Source organism: Triticum dicoccoides, chromosome 1B (assembly GCF_002162155.2).
Source record: "Triticum dicoccoides isolate Atlit2015 ecotype Zavitan chromosome 1B, WEW_v2.0, whole genome shotgun sequence".
Taxonomy (NCBI): Eukaryota; Viridiplantae; Streptophyta; class Magnoliopsida; order Poales; family Poaceae; genus Triticum; species Triticum dicoccoides.
In genome coordinates this window covers 337,606,410-337,627,234 of record NC_041381.1, presented here as the reverse complement: position 1 = coordinate 337,627,234, position 20,825 = coordinate 337,606,410, and positions in this window count along the sequence as shown.

Below are 20,825 nucleotides of genomic sequence, written 5' to 3'. Positions count from 1 at the left end.
TAAACATGACGGCAACGGAGTGCCGATGCAATGCGAATGATGCGATGATGAAATGCAAGACATGAACAAAATGCAAAACAAAAAAAAACAAAAACCCAACCACGGAGGAAAAATCATATCGCATCTCCGGAAAAGGCAAGAGTTGGAGTTATGAATATGGAAAGTTGTATCCGGGGCGTTACAACACTCCACCACTATGAGAGGATCTCGTCCCGAGATCTAGGATGGCACCGGAGGAAAAAGAAAGAGGAAGATAAGAGGTAAAACTAAATTGCTTCTTTGACGAACGAGTGAAACCACGAACCTTGAGCGGTTGAGCAATTTAAAAGAAAGAGTACAACAAAGATGAACGAGATTGCAAACAATCCGTTAGAAAAGAGGAACAAGGAACATTACGAGAACTTGACGGTTGCAAAGACACGAATCTAGAGTTTGTTGGACAAGATAGAATTCGAAACCACTCCGGTTAAAACAAGATGAGAGAGGAAGAATTCGGGCAGCACTCCGGTTGAACATGGAAGGAATATAACATGAATTTGAGAAGATGGGAAGATACTTGATGAAATCAACAACACACTGCCTCCGGAACTATTGAAAGAATGGCATAATGGGTAAGAAGGATTTCAGACAGCACTCAGGTTGGCAAGAGAGGCAAAACTTGAGAAGGTGAAAGAACTTGAATGAGAACACAACACTCCGGTTAAATGGAGAAGCAAGGAGAAGAACATGATCTTGCCAAAGCAAGATGATGAGTGAAAAGAGCAACATCACAATGCCTCCGGAAGAAAGAATAGAAGATAGATCCTTGAAATAAAAGAATGGAGAAGAAAATTCCAACCTCTGCCAGAAATGAGCTTGGAAAGCACCCTTCGAAGAAGGTTATAATGGAGTTGTTGGAAAACCAACAACCAAAAGAATAAGCTTGTAGTGGGCTTATGGAAAACATCCCAAAATTATGAGGTGACAACCGGCCACTAACGGAAACAATTGCTTGCTTGAGAACAATGAAGAGATGAAAAACCTCTTTCACCGAGAAGGATATGGAGAAAGCTTGGATCATTGATAAGCACCACAATAGCAACATTCCTTAAGGAAGGCTTTAGGTGAAATCTATACCAAGATAACTCCAAAGAAGAAGTTGATTGGACGAAAAGATCTCTTGAACAAAGAGAAAATGATGGATTTAAAATACCTCATTCTTGACAACTTGCGAATCAGGAAACACGAAGTGAAATTGTCAAGAATGACATAAGACCACCTCAAAGGATAAGGTAGAAAGAATTGCACTTCGAAATGCAAGAAGAAAAATACTTGAACTCCTCAGAAAAAAAACATGTGTTGGGCACCATGTTTATTTTTTTGAGTATAGCTTGGAGAATCACAACTTTAAGAGAAATCTTGAAGAACAATTGAAGAATGAAAAGAATCCTTGATGAACCACCATGTTGAGACTCCATGAAGAACTCTGGTAATAAAAGAATGATCAAATGAAAGAGAAGTTGAAAACACAAGGTGAAGCCTTGCAATGATTTAGATGGAGCTTTGCGACGATATAACCGAGAAAACTTGGAACTCCGGAAAGAAAAGATGAAGCACCTCGAACCGAGAAATTACTTCATCATGAACAATCTCCGGAAGAAGGAATTAATCACTTGGATGAAACAATAATAAGAATTATGTTATGCCTATCCTTCACCAAATTAAATTGATGACAAGCAATGGATTTGGCATACTACTTATTCTCGTAGAAAGAATTAAGAGGGATATATCGTAAACTTGAGAAGGTATTCAACGAACCACCGGTGGAATTGAAGGAACGAATGGATTAAAATGATAACGAAGGAAGAGAAATCTTGAAGGAACCACCGTAAGAATTGAAAATGAAAGAAGTAAAGGGGTGAATCACCGGTAAGAATTAGAGAATGAATGAAGATACTTGAGGGAATTTAGATACATGAGAACGACGAGGCCATGAACTGATTAGAGGATATTTGAACGATGCACCTGTAAGATTTGGAGAACGAGAGCTAAAAGCTGAGAATGAATAATTCTAAGATGATGGCCTACGGAGAATCAATCTGAAAAGACTCTTGAATTGCTCCGGATGGGTGAAAAGAATTTAAGAGAGCCATGAATCTTCAAGAGAAAGGACAATTTTTAGAGGAAACACTTCTTCGGTCTTCACCTATTGAGAATGATGACGAGAACCACCCTGAATTTTGGAGATACTCCGGGAGGATGAAAAGCGAAGGGGGTTGAGCCAACGATGAAAAGAATTTGAAAGATCTTGGAGAAAGACATATGACTGATGATAATTCATTCTTACGTCAAACTTCGAAAAACTTTAGGAATGGCTCCGGGAAAATTAGAAGAGTCAGGTAAGATCCTGGGAAAAGACCTGTGGGTTAGGGCCCACTCAAAAGATACACCTTCGAAAAATTATTAGAATGGGAAATTGCACCGGTTGAATTGAATATCTTGAATGAGAGAAAAACCTTGATGTAACTCGAACAGATTAAGAATGGAAGCATGATTCTTCTGAGATATCTTGAGCACTCTGGATAAGAATAGAGAGAGGTGAACAATTAAGAGGTACACCGGCATGAGAAAGCATTAGAAACGAGGAAAAGAATATGATAAATATTGAAAGCTTGAATTGGATCCACCAGAAAAGAATACGAGGATGAAGATTGATGAACTTGTAACTGTTGAGCATCTTCACGAGGGATCACCGGATTAGAATATTGACGGGAAAAGAGTGAAGAGACTTGACATGAATAATGGATACTTGATTAAAATATATGAGTCCTTGCAGAAAAGGGTGGGAGGGTGGGGAAAAACAAAGACAACTTGGGATGAACGAAACAAACACCGTTGAGAAAACTTAGAATAGATCTTGCGGATGGGGAGAATGATGAGATCATCTCGAAGAGAAGCACACCGGTTGGAAAAGAATTAACATGACAACCTCAATGATCAAAAAGGATTAGTACTCCCATAGAAATATTAGAACAACGTTTAGGAAAGGTATGGATTCAACATTTGACTTTGAAGCAACTCGAATACCACAAATAAAACAAAACAAAGGATTTGGCTTGCAGAATAAGCCGGAAACAAACATATGTTAGAGATTTACCCAATCCCGTATCATGCATTTGTCGGAAAGATATTCTAGGAGCTACTTGAATTCCCACCTATAAACTCCCGAAACTTTCTGGTTATGCAATCTGGTGTTGGGGATACAAGGGAAGCAATATATCTCACCCAAACTAACAATACCTACATCCAAGCTGTATCCATCCGTCAACACATAACCAAGAAACCTTCGGAAATCGTGTACCTCAACCTTCGAAAAGCATCCGTTATATGAGCTATGGCAATACTCCCGAGCTCGCCCCAGTACTAGGTTATCGGGGTTATCTCACCAACAACTGCATAAAAGAGATTTTCAATGTCGGCAAAACTCAGGTATTCCAGAACTGCAACGATAAAATTATGACGACAACACCTCGGAGCTCAACTCCCCGGGACACTGCCACAACCCCTAAATGTCAGGAGGCACCAAGAACAATGTTCTCGTCATAAGAATATCGGAACGATTCCAAGATACCCGCGTGATCCTAAATTTTTTTAGTGAAATTTGAGGAGAGGAAAGACAAAACATCTACGTCCGGAGACCTCACCAGAGCGACGAAGGGACTGAGGAGTAAAAATAATCCTACTCTCCGATATATATAATCCTAAGACTCAAAATAGTTTTCTTCTAGACTCAACAACGGCCAACAATCAAGGGGGCTCCTATGGTCGGTCGAGGCTCTGATTACCAACTTGTCACGCCCAATATGCGACCCTATCCAAAAGGAACCCGAAGGTCCCACTAAGGATAGACCCGCATATTGAAACACTTTTACAAGGTGGATATCATTACATCAACATTACATAATAGATGGGGATACATACATAAGGCATACAATGCCACACAAATACAACAATACAACATACAAGAACAACATCCGACTATGGATGAATCATAAACAGAAACTCAAACAATATCCACCCTGCTAGCCCAGGCTGCCGACCTGGAACCTATCCCTTGATCGAAGAAGCAGAAGAAGAACTCAACGCAAGCAAGCATCACTCTCGCATCATGATCATCGCATAACCTGTACCTGCAACTGTTGTTGTAGTAATCTGTGAGCCACGAGGACTCAACAATCCCATTACCATGGGTATCAAGACTGGCAAAGCTTAAAGGGAAAGGAAGGGGTAAAGTGGTGAGGCTGCAGCAGCGACTAAGCATATATGGTGGCTAACATACGCAAATAAGAGCGAGAAGAGAGCAAGCGGAACGGTCGTGAAGCTAGCAATGATCAAGAGGTGATCCTGAACACCTACTTACGTCAAACATAACCCAAGAAACCGTGTTCGCTTCCCGGACTCCGCCGAAAAGAGACCATCACAGCTACACACACGGTTGATGCGTTTCAAATCGGATCTGGTGTCAAGTTATCTACAACCGGACATTAACAAATTCCCATCTGCCTATAACTGCAGGCACGGCTTTCAAAAGATTATACCCTGCAGGGGTGTCCCAACTTAGCCCATGATAAGCTCTCGCGATCAACGAAGGAATATACCTTCTCCTAGGAAGACCCGATCAGACTCGGAATCCCGGTTTACAAGACATTTCGACAATGGTAAAACAAGACCAGCAAGACCGCCCGATGCGCCGACAATCCCGATAGGAGCTGCACATATCTCGTTCTCAGGGCAACACCGGATGAACACTACGTACAACTAAAACCAACCCTCAAGTTGCCCCGAGGTGGTGCTGCAAGTGGCTCTGGTTCGGACCAACACTTAGACAAGCACTGGCCCGGGGGGGCTATAATAAAGATGACCCTCGGGTTAATTACTCCCAAGGGAAAAGTAGGTGGTGGTGAGGCAAATGGTAAAAGTCAATGTTGGGCCTTGCTGGAGGAGTTTTATTCAAAGCGAACTGTTAAGGGGGTCCCATAAATCACCCGACCGCGTAAGGAACGCAAAATCCGGGAACATAACACCGGTATGACGGAAACTAGGGCGGCAAGAGTGGAACAAAACACCAGGCAAAAGGCCGAGCCTTTCACCCTTTACCAAATATATAGATGCATTAATAATATAAGAGATATTGTGATATCCCAAGATAAACCCTGTCCACCAAGGAGCAATCTTCAACTTCACCTGCAACTAGCAACGCTATAAGAGGGGCTGAGCAAAAGCGGTAACATAGCCAAACAGTGGTTTGCATAGGAAAGGTGTCAAAGGTAGAGGTTCATGGCAACATGGGATGGCTCAACAAATAGATGATAGGTAGCACATCAAAGCGATAGAACGAAGCAACTAGCATAGCAATGATAGTAGTGAGATCCAGGGTAGCGGTCATCTTGCCTGAAATCCCGCTAGGAAGAAGAACGAGTCCATGAAGAAGACAAGCGGACGTGGTCGAACGAATCCTCACAACTCCGGAACGAAACCGAAGGCAACCCGGAAAGAAGCAAACAACATAGTAAACCAACAAGCATAAGCATGGCATGATGCACAAACAAGTATGATGCATGTCCGGTTTAATGAGGCATGGCATGGCAAAGTGCAACAAACAATACTACAAGTTAAGTGGAGCTCAATATGCAACGAGTTGCATATTGACAAAACACCACATGCAATTATTTAGTTTGATCTCGGTTATGTACCCAACAATATTAAATGTTATTAAACATGGCAAGAGGTGAAACATAATGAAACTACCTATCTAGGCAAGTTTAAATGAGGCCGGAAACAACAAACAACAATTCCGGAAAATCCCCATATGCAAATTATGGATTCGGTACTGTTCTGCCCTAAACACAATTTTGGAGTTGTTAAACAGCAACATAAAGTGGACCATGTTAATCTAGGCATTTTCCCACCCCATTTACATATAAAGTTTATTTAAAATGGAGCTACGGTTAATTAGTTATGAAATAAATCATTTTAACATGGCATACATGCAAATGATATGCAAACAACATTTTAAACATTTTAAACATGGATGAAAGTGGCATATTATGAAACTACACAATTTTCTGAGCATTTTACATATATAAATTATTTAAATCTGATGCACCATTTGTGAGTTATTAAATGCATGATGTATGAGGGTTTTTCTGTAAAACTGGTAAATCCTGGGATAATGCTAAAATCACAGATCTGAAAAAAATAGATCGGGCCGAAATCTGCTGGGCGCTGGGGCGCTCACCATGGGCTTCAGCCCGGTTCGGTGGTGAGGGAGGCCTGCAGGGACGCGAGGCGAGCTGGGCCTTGGCTCGGGCCCGATCTGGAGGCGCTGGAGGCTGGCGCTCCTGGCTGGATCGAACGAGGAGGTGGAGGGGACGCGGTCAACGCAACGGTTTGCTACTGCTCGATCTGAACGAACAGGAGGGAGCGCGCGCAGGGGAAGCAGAGCTCGACGCGGCGGGACTTGGCGCGGATCCACGGCGCAGGGCAGAGGAACGCGACGGCGGAGGGGCGGTTCCCGGTGGTGGTGAGCATCTGGCGGCCATGGCGCTCCTGCTAGTCCCTGCGAGAGAGAGGAAGTAGGGAGATGAGAGGGAGAGAGAGAAAGCGAAGGGAAGGAGGGGACGGAGAAGAGAAAGGAGCGGGACGAGGCCGGTCCTGGTCGGTGCTCGCCAACGGTGACGCGGGTGCAGCTCCGGCAAGGTTGCTGCAGGGCCAGAGGAGCTGAGGAGGCCGGTGCCTCACGAGCTGCTTGGGGGTGACGGACTGGATCGAGGAACGCGGGGGTGCGCTGGTTGGTGGCTTCGATTGCCAGGGAAGAAGTGGCTTGGGGTCGAGGACGAGCTCCTCGCTCGAGGCAGGGAAGGATGGGGATGCCTGGCGCTGCGGGATCGGGGCTCCCCTGCTCGAGCTCCTCAGGCGCGTGCTCGCGCACGAGAGCGAGAGAAGGCTGGGCCTCGGGAACAGAGGAGGTGGCGGCTGCTCACGGTGAGGCTTTGGATCGTGGTTGCGGGCTCCGGTTGGTTGGCTGGGCGAGTGGATCGAGGGAGATCGGGCGAGGGGATCCCGATGTGGGAGGTGGAGTGGCGGCGGCAACAGGGAGGATGGGACAGCTACCCTAGAAATTAGGGTTGGGCTGTTTATATAGTAAGTGGAATTTGGGTAGGGGTATTTAGTCCCTCCGATCGAAATCAAACGGCCGAAAAAGATTGGCTTAGGGAGTCCAATTAATAAAACGAAGATGTTTTCGGGATGTTAGGGGATGATCCGGATCCAACGGTGACGACTGAGCGGGTCGGGTTCGGGGAAGTTTTCGGACGCTCACGCGAGGGGGCCGCGGGCTGACGAAAGAGGTTAGGTGGTTGGACAAGGGAAACGAAAACACGGTTGGTCTGGAACGGTCAGCGCGGGCAAGGCGATCCGAAGGAGGGTGATGAAGGCAAAGGGAGAAACGGCAACGACGAACAAATGCAAGTTTTAAACATGACGGCAACGGAGTGCCGATGCAATGCGAATGATGCGATGATGAAATGCAAGACATGAACAAAATGCAAAACAAAAAAAAAGAAAAACCCAACCACGGAGGAAAAATCATATTGCATCTCCGAAAAAGGCAAGAGTTGGAGTTATGAATATGGAAAGTTGTATCCGGGGCGTTACAAGTGAGGCAAGTCCTTCGTGGGCGACGGCCATGGTGGGATAGACAAGGTTGCTTCTTCATGGACCCTTCATGGGTGGAGCCCTCCGTGGACTCGCGCAACCGTTACCCTTCGTGGGTTGAAGTTTCCGTCAACGTGGATGTACGATAGCACCACCTACCGGAACCACGCCAAAAACATCCGTGTCTCCAATTGTGTTTGAATCCTCCAAACCCTTCCCTTTACATTCTTGCAAGTTGCATGCTTTACTTTCCGCTGCTCATATACGCTTTGCATGCTTGCTTGTTATGTATTGTGAATGTTAAACTTGTGCCTAAACTCCTCTTGAACTTAAAGAAGTTAAAAACTGCAACTTTGGTACTTAGTGTCTAATCACCCCCCTCTAGACACCTCTTCTCAAGGTCCTACATCTATGTGAGAGTTCTATGTGGGGTTAGGTACATGTCCATGTGCTTGTGTCAAGAGGAAGATATCATACAACCCATGGAAAGGATGACATCAAGTGGTGATCGTCATCATGATTGCCGTGTGCAAGTTCAAGTGGAGCATCATGAAGAGATCAAGTGCTTGAATCTTGCCATCCTTTGTGGTGTCAATGGTCTTGTGAAGATGTGCCGAAGAGAGGCTCACCCATAGTGGACTATGGGGGAGCAATCATCTAGTCTTCATCGAGCCAACGCAATCAAGAAAGGTGGTCCAACTTGAGGGAGTCAAGATCTTCATCATCTAGCTCAAGTGGACCATGTGCAAGGCAAAGGTTTGCCCTTGATAGGTTTTCTATTTTACGGGTCTCGTGGTGGTAGTTGGGAGACCGGGTTATAGGATCGTTTGTCGTACTATCAAGGGGGGCTCTCAAGTTGGTAGCTTGATCGTATAGTTAGTAGAGAGCTCAAACCATTGCATCCTTGCATCATGTTTCTTGGTTCTTGTTTGGTTCTCTTTATGAGTCTTAGAGCTGATGGTCATCTTGATGACAAGCTTGAGTTCATCGAAAACGGAGTTCGCATGCGTCTTCTATGATGTTTTCGGTGTTGGAGGTTTTACTGGTCTTATCTGAGGAAGGGTTCTCACCATTTTCTTATGGGCCTTTTCTAATTTGCTTCTTATTGATATTTCTTTCAAGATTGTGTTAGCCCTTGTCGCTATCTTTCCAACAAACTTGGTTTCATCGAATTCGGAGTCTGTTTGCAAAAGTTGTGGCAGTTTTGGTGTTCTGAAAAGGCTGCAGCGGTACTACCGCGAATTGGAGCAGATGTGATTTTTTACTACCGCTCTAGAGCGGTACTACCACGGCTCCTACAACGGTAGTACCGCTCCGGACCAAAAACTCGTCCCAAGTCCTGCGGTGGTAGGCCCGGATGTAATTTTTTAGTACCGTTCGCAAGCAGTAGTACCGCTACCCCTAGCGGTAGTACCGTGAGGTCAAGCGGTACTACCGCTCCGACGGTTCTTCTGGCCTTTTTGCCTCCTCCCTGTTGTGTTTCGAAGGGTACTACCGCCCTAGCGGTAGTACCGCTCTGTGCGGGCTGTGAGCATAACGGTTGGATTTTCCCCCACCTATAAAAGGGGGTCTTCTTTCCTATTGAACCTTATGCTTTGAGCTCGTGTTATTTTTCCATTGTTGACCTTCTTCGAGCTTGCTAACTCTCAATCCCTCCATGGATTCTTGCTAGTTTTTGAGGGAAAAGAGAGAGGAGATCTAGATCCACATTTCCACCAATCACTTTCTCCTCTATGTGAGGGGAACCCCTTGGATCTAGATCTTGGAGTTCTTGGTGTTCTCCTTCTTGTTATTCCTCTCATCTTCCTCCCTAGCATTAGTTGCTTCGGTGGGATTTGAAAGAGAAGGAGTTGGGCACTCCGTGTGCCCTTGCCATTTGGTGCATCGGTTTGAGTTCTCCACGTGATACGTGGAAGTTACAAGTTGAGAAGCTTATTACTCTTGGGTGCTTGGTACCCTTGAGCTTGTTACTCTTGGGTGTTTGGACACCCTAGAGCTTGTTCCTCTTGGGTGCCTTGGTGCCCTAGACGGTTGGTGTTGTTCAGAGCTCAATCATTGTGGTGTAAAGCTCCGGGCAAGCATTGGGGTCTCCAATTAGGTTGTGGAGATCGCCCCGAGCAATTTGACGGGTACCGGTGACCGCCCCCAAGGGTTACCAAAGTGTACGGGTTCGGTGACCGCCCCCAAGGGTCGCCATTTGTATGGGTTCGGTGACCGCCCTCAAGGGTCCCTTAGTGGAATCACGACATCTTGCATTGTGCGAGGGCGTGAGGAGATTACGGTGGCCCTAGTGGCTTCTTGGGGAGCATTGTGCCTCCACATCGCTCCAAACGGAGATTAGCATCCGCAAGGGTATGAACTTTGGGATACATCTTCGTCTCCGCGTGCCTCGGTTATCTCTTTCCCGAGCCCTTTACTTATGCACTTTACTTTGTGATAGCCATATTGTTCTTTGTCATATATCTTGCTATCACATAGTTGCTTATCTTGCTTAGCATAAGTTGTTGGTGCACATAGGTGAGCCTAGTTGTTTTAGGTTTTGTGCTGGACAAATTAACCGCTAGGTTTATTCCGCATTTGTTCAAGCCTTAACCGTAATTATTTTAAATCGCCTATTCACCCCCCTCTAGGCGACATCCTCGATCTTTCAATTGGTATCAGAGCCTCGTCTCTCTTTGTTAGGCTTAACGGCCTGGAGAGTAAAGATGTCGACTAGGGGATTAGGATTCTCTGACACTCTTAGTTTCGATGGCACAAATTTTGATGTTTGGGTAATTCGCATGCTTAACCTCTTTAGGGTCATGGACCCAAATTTATAGCGAATTGTAGATATGGGTTTTTCTCCTCCAAAGGATCCCCAAAGATTATCTTTAGAGGATGATAAAAACTCTTATCTCAATGCTCAAGCTTCTAATGTGCTTTTCGATGCTTTGAGAAGTGTAGTTATATTTCAACTCATGTCGTTCTGGGATGCTCATGAGTTATGGACAAAGCTTCAAGATAAATAAGGTGTGTCCAAGATTTGTGGGGATGATTGTTCTCCCTCCTCCTCCGGCCGTGTTGCCTTCTCAACTTCTTCTACTTCACCTACATGTGGATTGCCACAAGGTAATGCTAGGGTGAGTGGTGGTGGTCATTGCAATGATGATAGTGTGCTTGTTCTTGGTGATTCTTCGTCACTATCTTATTGCAATGGTCCTTCTTTGGACTTTAACACTTTGAGCACCTTACATGTTTCACATGCTCGTGTTGGTAGTCCTGCATATCATGTAGAAATTGCTTGCTCAAATCTCATGATGATATGCTTGCTATGTCTTGTTGCCATGATAAAAATGTATCTATTTCCTCGAGTTGTTGTGCTAACAATGTAGAGGAAACTGAAGGAAATATGCCCTAGAGGCAATAATAAAGTTATTATTTATTTCCTTATTTCATGATAAATGTTTATTATTCATGCTAGAATTGTATTAACCGGAAACATAATACATGTGTGAATACATAGACAAACTTAATGTCACTAGCATGCCTCTACTTGACTAGCTCATTAATCAAAGATGGTTATGTTTCCTAACCATAGACATGAGTTGTCATTTGATTAACGGGATCACATCATTAGTAGAATGATGTGATTGACTTGACCCATTCCATTGGCTTAACACTTGATCGTTTAGTATGTTGCTATTGCTTTCTTCATGACTTATACATGTTCCCATGAGTATGAGATTATGCAACTCCCGTTTATCGGAGGAACACTTTGTGTGCTACCAAACGTCACAACGTAACTGGGTGATTATAAAGGAGCTCTACAGGTGTCTCCAAAGGTACATGTTGAGTTGGCGTATTTCGAGATTAGGATTTGTCACTCCGATTGTCAGAGAGGTATCTCTGGGCCCTCTCGGTAATGCACATCACTATAAGCCTTGCAAGCAATGTAGCTAATGAGTTAGTTACGGAATGATGCATTACGTAACGAGTAAAGAGACTTGCCGGTAACGAGATTGAACTAGGTATTGGATACCGACGATCGAATCTTGGGCAAGTAACATACCGAATCTAGGTCATGTCTACATAGTTCTCGAACCCGTAGGGTCCGCAGCTTAACGTTACGATGACAATTTTATTATGAGTTTATAAGTTTTGATGTACCGAAGGTTGTTCGGATTCCCGGATGTGATCACGGACTTGACGAGGAGTCTCGAAATGCTTGAGACATAAATATTGATATATTGGAAGCCTATATTTGGATATCGAAATCGTTCCGGGTGAAATCAGGATTTTACCAGAGTACCGGGAGGTTACCGCAACCCCCCGGGGGCTTAATGGGCCTACATGGGCCCTAGTGGAGAGGAAGAGAGGAGGCAAGAGGTGGGATGCTCCCCCTACCCTCCGTAGTCCGAATAAGACAAGGAGAGGGGGGCGGTGCCCCCCTTTCCTTCCCCTCTTCCTCCTCCTTCCCCCCTTCTCCTTCTCCAACTAGGAAAGAAGGGAGTCCTACTCCTGATGGGAGTAGGACTCCCCCTTGGAGCGCCCTCCTTGGCCGGCCGCCCCCTCCCCCTTGGCTCCTTTATATACGGGGGCATGGGGCACCTCTAGACACACAAGTTGATCTTCGTGATCGTTCCTTAGTCGTGTGCGGTGCCCTCCTCCACCATATTCCACCTCGGTCATATCGTAGCAGTGCTTAGGTGAAGCCCTGCGTTGGTAGAACATCAACACCATCACCACGCCATTGTGCTGACGGAACTCTTCCCCGACACCCTGCTGGATCGGAGTCCGGGGATCGTCATCGAGCTGAACGTGTGCTGAACTCGGAGGTGCCGTACGTTCGGTACTTGGATCGGTCGGATCGTGAAGACGTACGACTACATCAACCGCATTGTCATAACGCTTCCGCTTATGGTCTACGAGGGTGCGTGGACAACACTCTCCCCTCTCGTTGCTATGCATCATCATGATCCTTGCGTGTGTGTAGGATTTTTTTTTGAAATTACTACGTTCCCCAACAGTGGCATCCGAGCCTGGTTTTATGCTTAGATGTCATATGCACGAGTAGAACACAAGTGAGTTGTGGGCGATACAAGTCATACTGCTTACCATCATGTCATACTTAGGTTCAGCGGTATTGTGAGATGAAGCGGCCTGGACCGACATTACGCGTATGCTTACGCAAGACTGGTTTCACCGTTACGAGCACTCGTGCTTAAAGGTGACTGGCGGGTGTCTGTCTCTCTCACTTTAGTTGAACCGAGTGTGGCTACGCCCGGTCCTTGCGAAGGTGAAAACAACACTAACTTGACGAACTATCGTTGTGGTTTTGATACGTAGGTAAGAACGGTTCTTGCTCAGCCCGTAGCAGCCACCTAAAATTTGCAACAACAAAGTAGAGGACGTCTAACTTGTTTTTGCAGGGCATGTTGTGATGTGATATGGTCAAGACGTGGTGCTATATTTTATTGTATGAGATGATCATGTTTTGTAACCGAAGTTATCGGCAACTGGCAGGAGCCATATGGTTGTCGCTTTATTGTATGAAATGCAAACGCCCTGTAATTATTTTACTTTATCACTAAGCGGTAGTGATAGTCATAGAAGCAATAGATGGCGTAACGACAACGATACTACGATGGAGATCAAGGTGTCGCGCCGGTGACGATGGTGATCACGACGGTGCTTCGAAGATGAAGAACCCAAGCACAAGATGATGATGGACATATCATATCACTTATATTGATTGCATGTGATGTTTATCCTTTATGCATCTTATCTTGCTTTGATTGACGGTAGCATTTTAAGATGATCTCTCACTAAATTATTAAGAAGTGCTCTCCCTGAGTATGCACTGTTGCAGAAGTTCTTCATGCTGAGACACCACGTGATGATCGAGTGTGATAGGCTCTACGCTCAAATACAACGGGTGCAAAATAGTTGCACTCGCGGAATACTCAGGTTAAACTTGACGAGCCTAGCATATACACATATGGTCTCGGAACACGGAGACCGAAAGGTCGAGCGTGAATCATATAGTAGATATGATCAACATAGTGATGTTCACCATTGAAAACTACTCCATCTCACGTGATGATCGGACATGGTTTAGTTGATTTGGATCACGTGATCACTTAGATGACTAGAGAGATGTCTGTCTAAGTGGGAGTTCCTAAGTAATATGATTAATTGAACTTAAATTTATCATGAACTTAGTCGTGGTAGTATTTTGCAAATTATGTTGTAGATCAATACCTCGCGTTGTTGCTTTCATATGTTTATTTTGATATGTTCCTAGAGAAAATTGTGTTGAAAGATGCTAGTAGCAATGATGCGGATTGGATCCGTGATCTGAGGTTTATCCTCATTGCTGCACAGAAGAATTATGTCCTTGATGCACCGCTAGGTGACAGACCTCTTGGAGGAGCAGATGCAGACGTTATGAATGTTTGGCTAGCTCAATATGATGACTACTTGGTAGTTTAGTGCACCATGCTTAACGACTTAGAATCGGGACTTCAAAGATATTTTGAACGTCATGGACCATATGAGATGTTCCAGGAGTTGAAATTAATATTTCAAGCAAATACCCGAGTTGAGAGATATGAAGTCTCCAACAAGTTCTATAGCTAAAAGATGGAGGAGAATCGCTCAACTAGTGAGCATGTGCTCAGATTGTCTGGGTACTACAATCGCTTGAATCAAGTGGGAGTTAATCTTCCAGATAAGATAGTGATTGACAGAGTTCTCTAGTCACCATCACCAAGTTAGTAGAACTTCGTGATGAACTATAGTATGCGAGGGATGACGAAAACGTTTCCCGAGCTCTTTCTGATGTTGAAGTCGACGAAGGTAGAAATCAAGAAAGAGCATCAAGTGTTGATGATTGACAATACCACTAGTTTCAATAAAAGGGCAAAGGAAAAGAAAGGGAACTTCAAGTAGAATGGCAAGCAAGTTGTCACTCCCGTGAAGAAGCCCAAAGTTGGATCAAAGCCTGAAACTGAGTATTTCTACTGCAAAGGAAATGGTCATTGGAAGCGGAAATATCCTGAATATTTGGTGGATAAGAAGGATGGCAAAGTGAACAAGGGTATATTTGATATACAGGTTATTGATGAATGCCTTACTAGTGTTTATAGTAGCCCCTGAGTATTTGATACTTGTTCGGTTGCTAAGATTAGTAACTCGAAACAGGAGTGACAGAATAAACAGAGACTAGTTGAAGGGGAAGTGACGATGAGTGTTGGAAGTAGTTCCAAGATTGATATGATCATCATCGCACCCTCCCTACACTTTCGGGATTAGTGTTAAACCTAAATAAATGTTATTTAGCGTTTGCATTGAGCATGAATATGATTTGATCATGTTTATTGCAATACGGTTATTCATTTAAAGTCAGAGAATAATTGTTATTCTGTTTACATGAATAAAACCTTCAAATGGTCATACACCCAATGAAAATAGTTTGTTGGATCTCGATCGTAGTGATACACATATTCATAATATTTATGCCAAAAGATGCAAAGTTAATAATGATAGTGCAACTTATTTGTGGCACTGCCATTTGGGTCATATCGGTGTAAATCGCATGAAGAAACTCCATAAAGATGGATTTTCGGAATCACTTGGTTATGAATCATTTGATGCTTGCGAACCGTGCCTTTTGGGCAAGATGACTGAAACTCCGTTCTCCAGAACAATGGAACGAGCTACTGACTTATTTGAAATAATACATACTGATGTATGCGATCCTATGAGTGTTAAGGCTCACGGCATGTATCGTTATTTTCTGACCTCCACATATGATTTGAGCAGATATGGGTATATCTACTTGATGAAACATAAGTCTGAAACATTTGAAAAGTTCAAAGAATTTCAGAGTGAAGTGGAAAATCATCGTAACAAGAAAAATAAAGTTTCTACGATCTGATCATGGAGACGAATATTTGAGTTATGAGTTTGGTCTTCATTTGAAACAATGTGAAATAGTTTCACAACTCACGCCACCTGGAACATCACAATGTAGTGGTGTGTCCGAACGTCGTAATCGTACTTTACTAGATATGGTGCGATCTATGATGTCTCTTATCGGTTTACCACTATCGTTTTGGGGTTATGCATTAGAGACAGCTACATTCACGTTTAATAGGGCACCATCTAAATCCGTTGAGACGACACCGTATGAACTATGGTTTAGCAGTAAACCTAAGCTATCATTTCTTAAAGTTTGGAGTTGCGATGCTTATGTGAAAAAGGTTTTCAACCTGATAAGCTCAAACCCAAATCGGAGAAGTGCGTCTTCATAGAATACCCAAAGGAAACTGATGGGTACACCTTTTATCACAGATCTGAAGGCAAAACATTCGTTGCTATGAATGGATCCTTTCTAGAGAAGGAGTTTCTCTCGAAAGAAGTGAGTGGGAGGAAAGTAGAGCTTGATAAGGTAATTTGTACCTTCTCCCGAATTGGAAAGTTGTTCATCACAGAAATCAGTTCCAGTGATTCCTACACCAATTAGTGAGGAAGCTAATGATGATGATCATGAAACTTCAGATCAAGTTACTACAAAACCTCGTAGGTCTTCCAAAGTACAGTCCGCACCAGAGTGGTACGGTAATCCTGTTCTGGAAGTCATGTTACTAGACCATGATGAACCTACGAACTATGAGGAAGCGATGATGAGCCCAGATTCCGCGAAATGGCTTGAGGCCATGAAATCTGAGATGGGATCCATGTATGAGAACAAAGTGTGGAATTTGGTGGAGTTTCTTAATGATCGGTAAGCCATATTGTATAAATGGATCTTCAAAAGGAAGGCAGATGCTGATAGTAGTGTTACTATCTACAAAGCTCGACTTGTCGCAAAAAGGTTTTCGACAAGTTCAAGGTGTTGACTACAATGAGATTTTCTCAACTGTAGCGATGCTTAAGTCTGGTCGAATCATGTTAGCAATTACCACATTTTATGAAATCTGGCAAATGGATGTCAAAACTGCATTCCTTAATGGTTTTCTTAAAGAAGAGTTGTATATGATGCAACCAGAAGGTTTTGTCAATCCTAAAGGTGCTAACAAATTGTGCAAGATCCAGTAATCCATCTATGGACTGGTGCAAGCATCTCAGAGTTGGAATATACACTTTGATGAGTTGATCAAAGTATATAGTTTTATACAGACTTGCGGTGAAGCCTGTATTTACAATAAAGTGAGTGGGAGCACTACCGCCTTTCTGATAAATATATGTGAGTAACATATTGTTGATCAGAAATGATGTAGAATTTTTCTGGAAAGCATAAAGGAGTATTTGAAAGGATTTCTTTAAAAGAAAGACCTTAGTAAAGCTACTTACATATTGAGCATCAAGATCTATTGAGATAGATCAAGACGCTTGATAAGTTTTTCAATAAGTACATACCTTGTCAAGTTTTTGAAGTTGTTCAAAATGGAGCAGTCAAAGAAAGAGTTCTTTGCCTGTGTTGCAAAGGTATGAAATTGAGTAAGACTCAAATCCCGACCACGGCAGAAAATAGAAAAGAGAATGAAAGTCATTCCCTATGCCTCAATCATAGGTTCTATAAAGTATGCTATGCTATGTACCAGACCTATTGTATACCTTGCTCTGTATTTGGCAAGGGAGTACAATAGTTATCTAGGAGTAGATCACTGGACATTGGTCAAGAATATCCTTAGTAAGGACTAAGGTAATATTGCTCGATTATGGAGGTGATGAAAGAGCCCGTCATAAAGAGTTACATCGGTGCAAGCTTTTACACCGATCCAGATGACTCTAAGTCTCAATCTGGATACATATTGAAAGTGGGAGCAATTAGCTAGAGTAGCTCTGTGCAGAGCATTATAGACATAGAATATTTGCAAAAACATACGGATCTGAATGTGACAGACCCATTGACTAAGCTTCTCTCACGAGCAAAACATGATCACACCTCAGTACTCTTTGGGTGTTAATCACATAGCTATGTGAACTAGATTATTGACTCTAGTAAACCCTATGGGTGTTGGTCACATGACGATGTGAACTATGGGTGTTAATCATATACAGATATGAATATTGGTGTTAAATCACATGGCGATGTGAACTAGCTTATTGACTCTAGTGCAAGTGGGAGACTGAAGGAAATATGCCCTAGAGGCAATAATAAAGTTATTATTTATTTCCTTATTTCATGATAAATGTTTATTATTCATGCTAGAATTGTATTAACCGGAAACATAATACATGTGTGAATACATAGACAAACATAATGTCACTAGGATGCCTCTACTTGACTAGCTCATTAATCAAAGATGGTTATGTTTCCTAACCATAGACATGAGTTGTCATTTGATTAACAGGATCACATCATTAGTAGAATGATGTGATTGACTTGACCCATTCCGTTAGCTTAGCACTTGATCATTTAGTATGTTGCTATTGCTTTCTTCATGACTTATACATGTTCCTATGACTATGAGATTATGCAACTCCCGTTTACCGGAGGAACACTTTGTGTGCTACCAAACGTCACAACGTAACTGGGTGATTATAAAGGAGCTTTACAGGTGTCTCCAAAGGTACATGTTGAGTTGGCGTATTTCGAGATTAGGATTTGTCACTCCGACTGTCGGAGAGGTATCTCTGGGCCCTCTCGGTAATGCACATCACTATAAGCCTTGCAAGCAATGTAGCTAATGAGTTAGTTACGGAATGATGCATTACGTAACGAGTAAAGAGACTTGCCGGTAACGAGATTGAACTAGGTATTGGATACCGACGATCGAATCTCGGGCAAGTAACATACCGATGACAAAGGGAACAACGTATGTTATGCGGTTTGACCGATAAAGATCTTCGTACAATATGTAGGAGCCAATATGAGCATCCAGGTTCCGCTATTGGTTATTGACCAGAAACAGTTCTAGGTCATGTCTACATAGTTCTCGAACCCGTAGGGTCCGCACGCTTAACGTTACGATGACAATTTTATTATGAGTTTATAAGTTTTGATGTACCGAAGGTGTTCGGATTCCCGTATGTGATCACGGACTTGACGAGGAGTCTCGAAATGGTTGAAACATAAAGATTGATATATTGGAAGCCTATATTTGGATATCGGAATCGTTCCGGGTGAAATCGGGATTTTACCAGAGTACCGGGAGGTTACCGCAACCCCCCGGGGGCTTAATGGGCCTACATGGGCCCTAGTGGAGAGGAAGAGAGGAGGCAAGAGGTGGGCTGCGCCCCCTCCCCTCCCTAGTCCGAATAGGACAAGGAGAGGGGGGCGGCGCCCCCCCTTTCCTTCCCCTCTTCCTCCTCCTTCCCCTCTTCTACTTCTCCAACTAGGAAAGAAGGGAGTCCTACTCCCGGTGGGAGTAGGCTCCCCCTTGGCGCGCCCTCCTTGGCCGGCCGCCCCTCCCCCTTGGCTCCTTTATATACGGGGGCAGGGGGCACCTCTAGACACACAAGTTGATCTTTGTGATCGTTCCTTAGCCGTGTGCGGTGCCCCCCCTCCACCATATTCCACCTCGGACATATCGTAACAGTGCTTAGGCGAAGCCCTGCGTCGGTAGAACATCAACACCGCCACCACGCCGTCATGCTGACGGAACTCTTCCCCGACACCCTGCTGGATCAGAGTCCAGGGATCGTCATCGAGCTGAACTTGTGCTGAACTCGGAGGTGCCGTACGTTCGGTACTTGGATCGGTCGGATCGTGAAGACATACGACTACATCGACCGCGTTGTCATAACGCTTCCGCTTACGGTCTACGAGGGTGCATGGACAAAACTCTCCCCTCTCGTTGCTATGCATCATCATGATCCTTGCGTGTGCGTAGGATTTTTTTTGAAATTACTACGTTCCCCAACAGAAACTGAACACTCCATGGAACAAGATGTGGTCTTGAATGGTGCTTCAAGGGATCCTACATCATCATCTATTGCATTTTGCCTTATGGCCAAGGCCTCAAAGGTATCTCCCACTTTGAATCCCAATATATCTTGTGATGATATTGATGATGGCAAGAATGATGATGATGTTGATTATGATGAAGGGAATGATAATGTTGCCTCCTTAAAAAGTAACGGGGAAATGGTTTTTAAAGCTCTTCATAAAATAAAATTGCTCGTTCCAACTTCATGGAAATTATGTCCATTGCCATTGAGGGCAAGAAATATATTGAGGAGTTGGAATCTCATCTCGAGGAGCATGAGGTCACCATTGAGAAAATGGAGGGTCATGAGCGTGATTACACTAATGAGATTGCGGACCTCTCTCAAGCTCTTGAACTTGAATAAACCACCAAGGAATCTCTTGAGAAGACTTTTGATCTAGAATTATCTAGAGTAAGGGAATCTCGTGATAGAGCTCTTGAGGTGGCCAATGATTTTGAAACTAAAAATGAGGAGCTTGAAGTTGTGCATGCTAAACCCCTTGAGGACTTTGAGCACCTCGAAAATGGCTCAAGGGTCATTAAGAGTGAGCTCATCAAACTCACCGAGTCTCATGCTCAACTTAAAGCTTCATATTCAAAAGAGCTTGCCAAGTTGCCTTCTCCTCTTGTTGTTAATGATGATGCTTGTGCTACTAACTCTATTTCTTGTGAAGCATCCATTTTAAAGGAGAATGTTGAGCTAAGGGCTCAACTTGAGTTGCTACCTAGCAAGTATGGGAAATTGGAAGAAAGTCATGAAAAGCTTGCTAGCTCTTATGATGATCTTCTTGTATCCCATAATGTGCTAAAAATAGCTCATGAGGCTATGATTGCTAAGGTAACATCTAGTGAGCCTCATGTGGACATTAGCACCACTTTTAGTCAAAATGCTATATTGCCTTGTGCTAGTCCTCGTAATTCATCTATGCATAACATTGGTACATCTTGTGATGAATTCCTTTCCTTGCCTTGTTGCTCTAATGATGAAGCTTACACTTTCTCTAGTACTTGTGTTGAGACTAACCATGTAGAGGAAATCAAAGAGCTCAAGGCCCAAGTCACTTCTTTGAAGAAAGACTTGGAAAAGAGTCATGAAGGGAAATCCACACTCCACAATATCTTGAGTGTGCAAAAATCCCCCAATGACAAAGGTGGACTTGGATTCAACTCCAATAAGAAGAAGAAGTCCAAGATGAACAAAAAGAAGGGCCA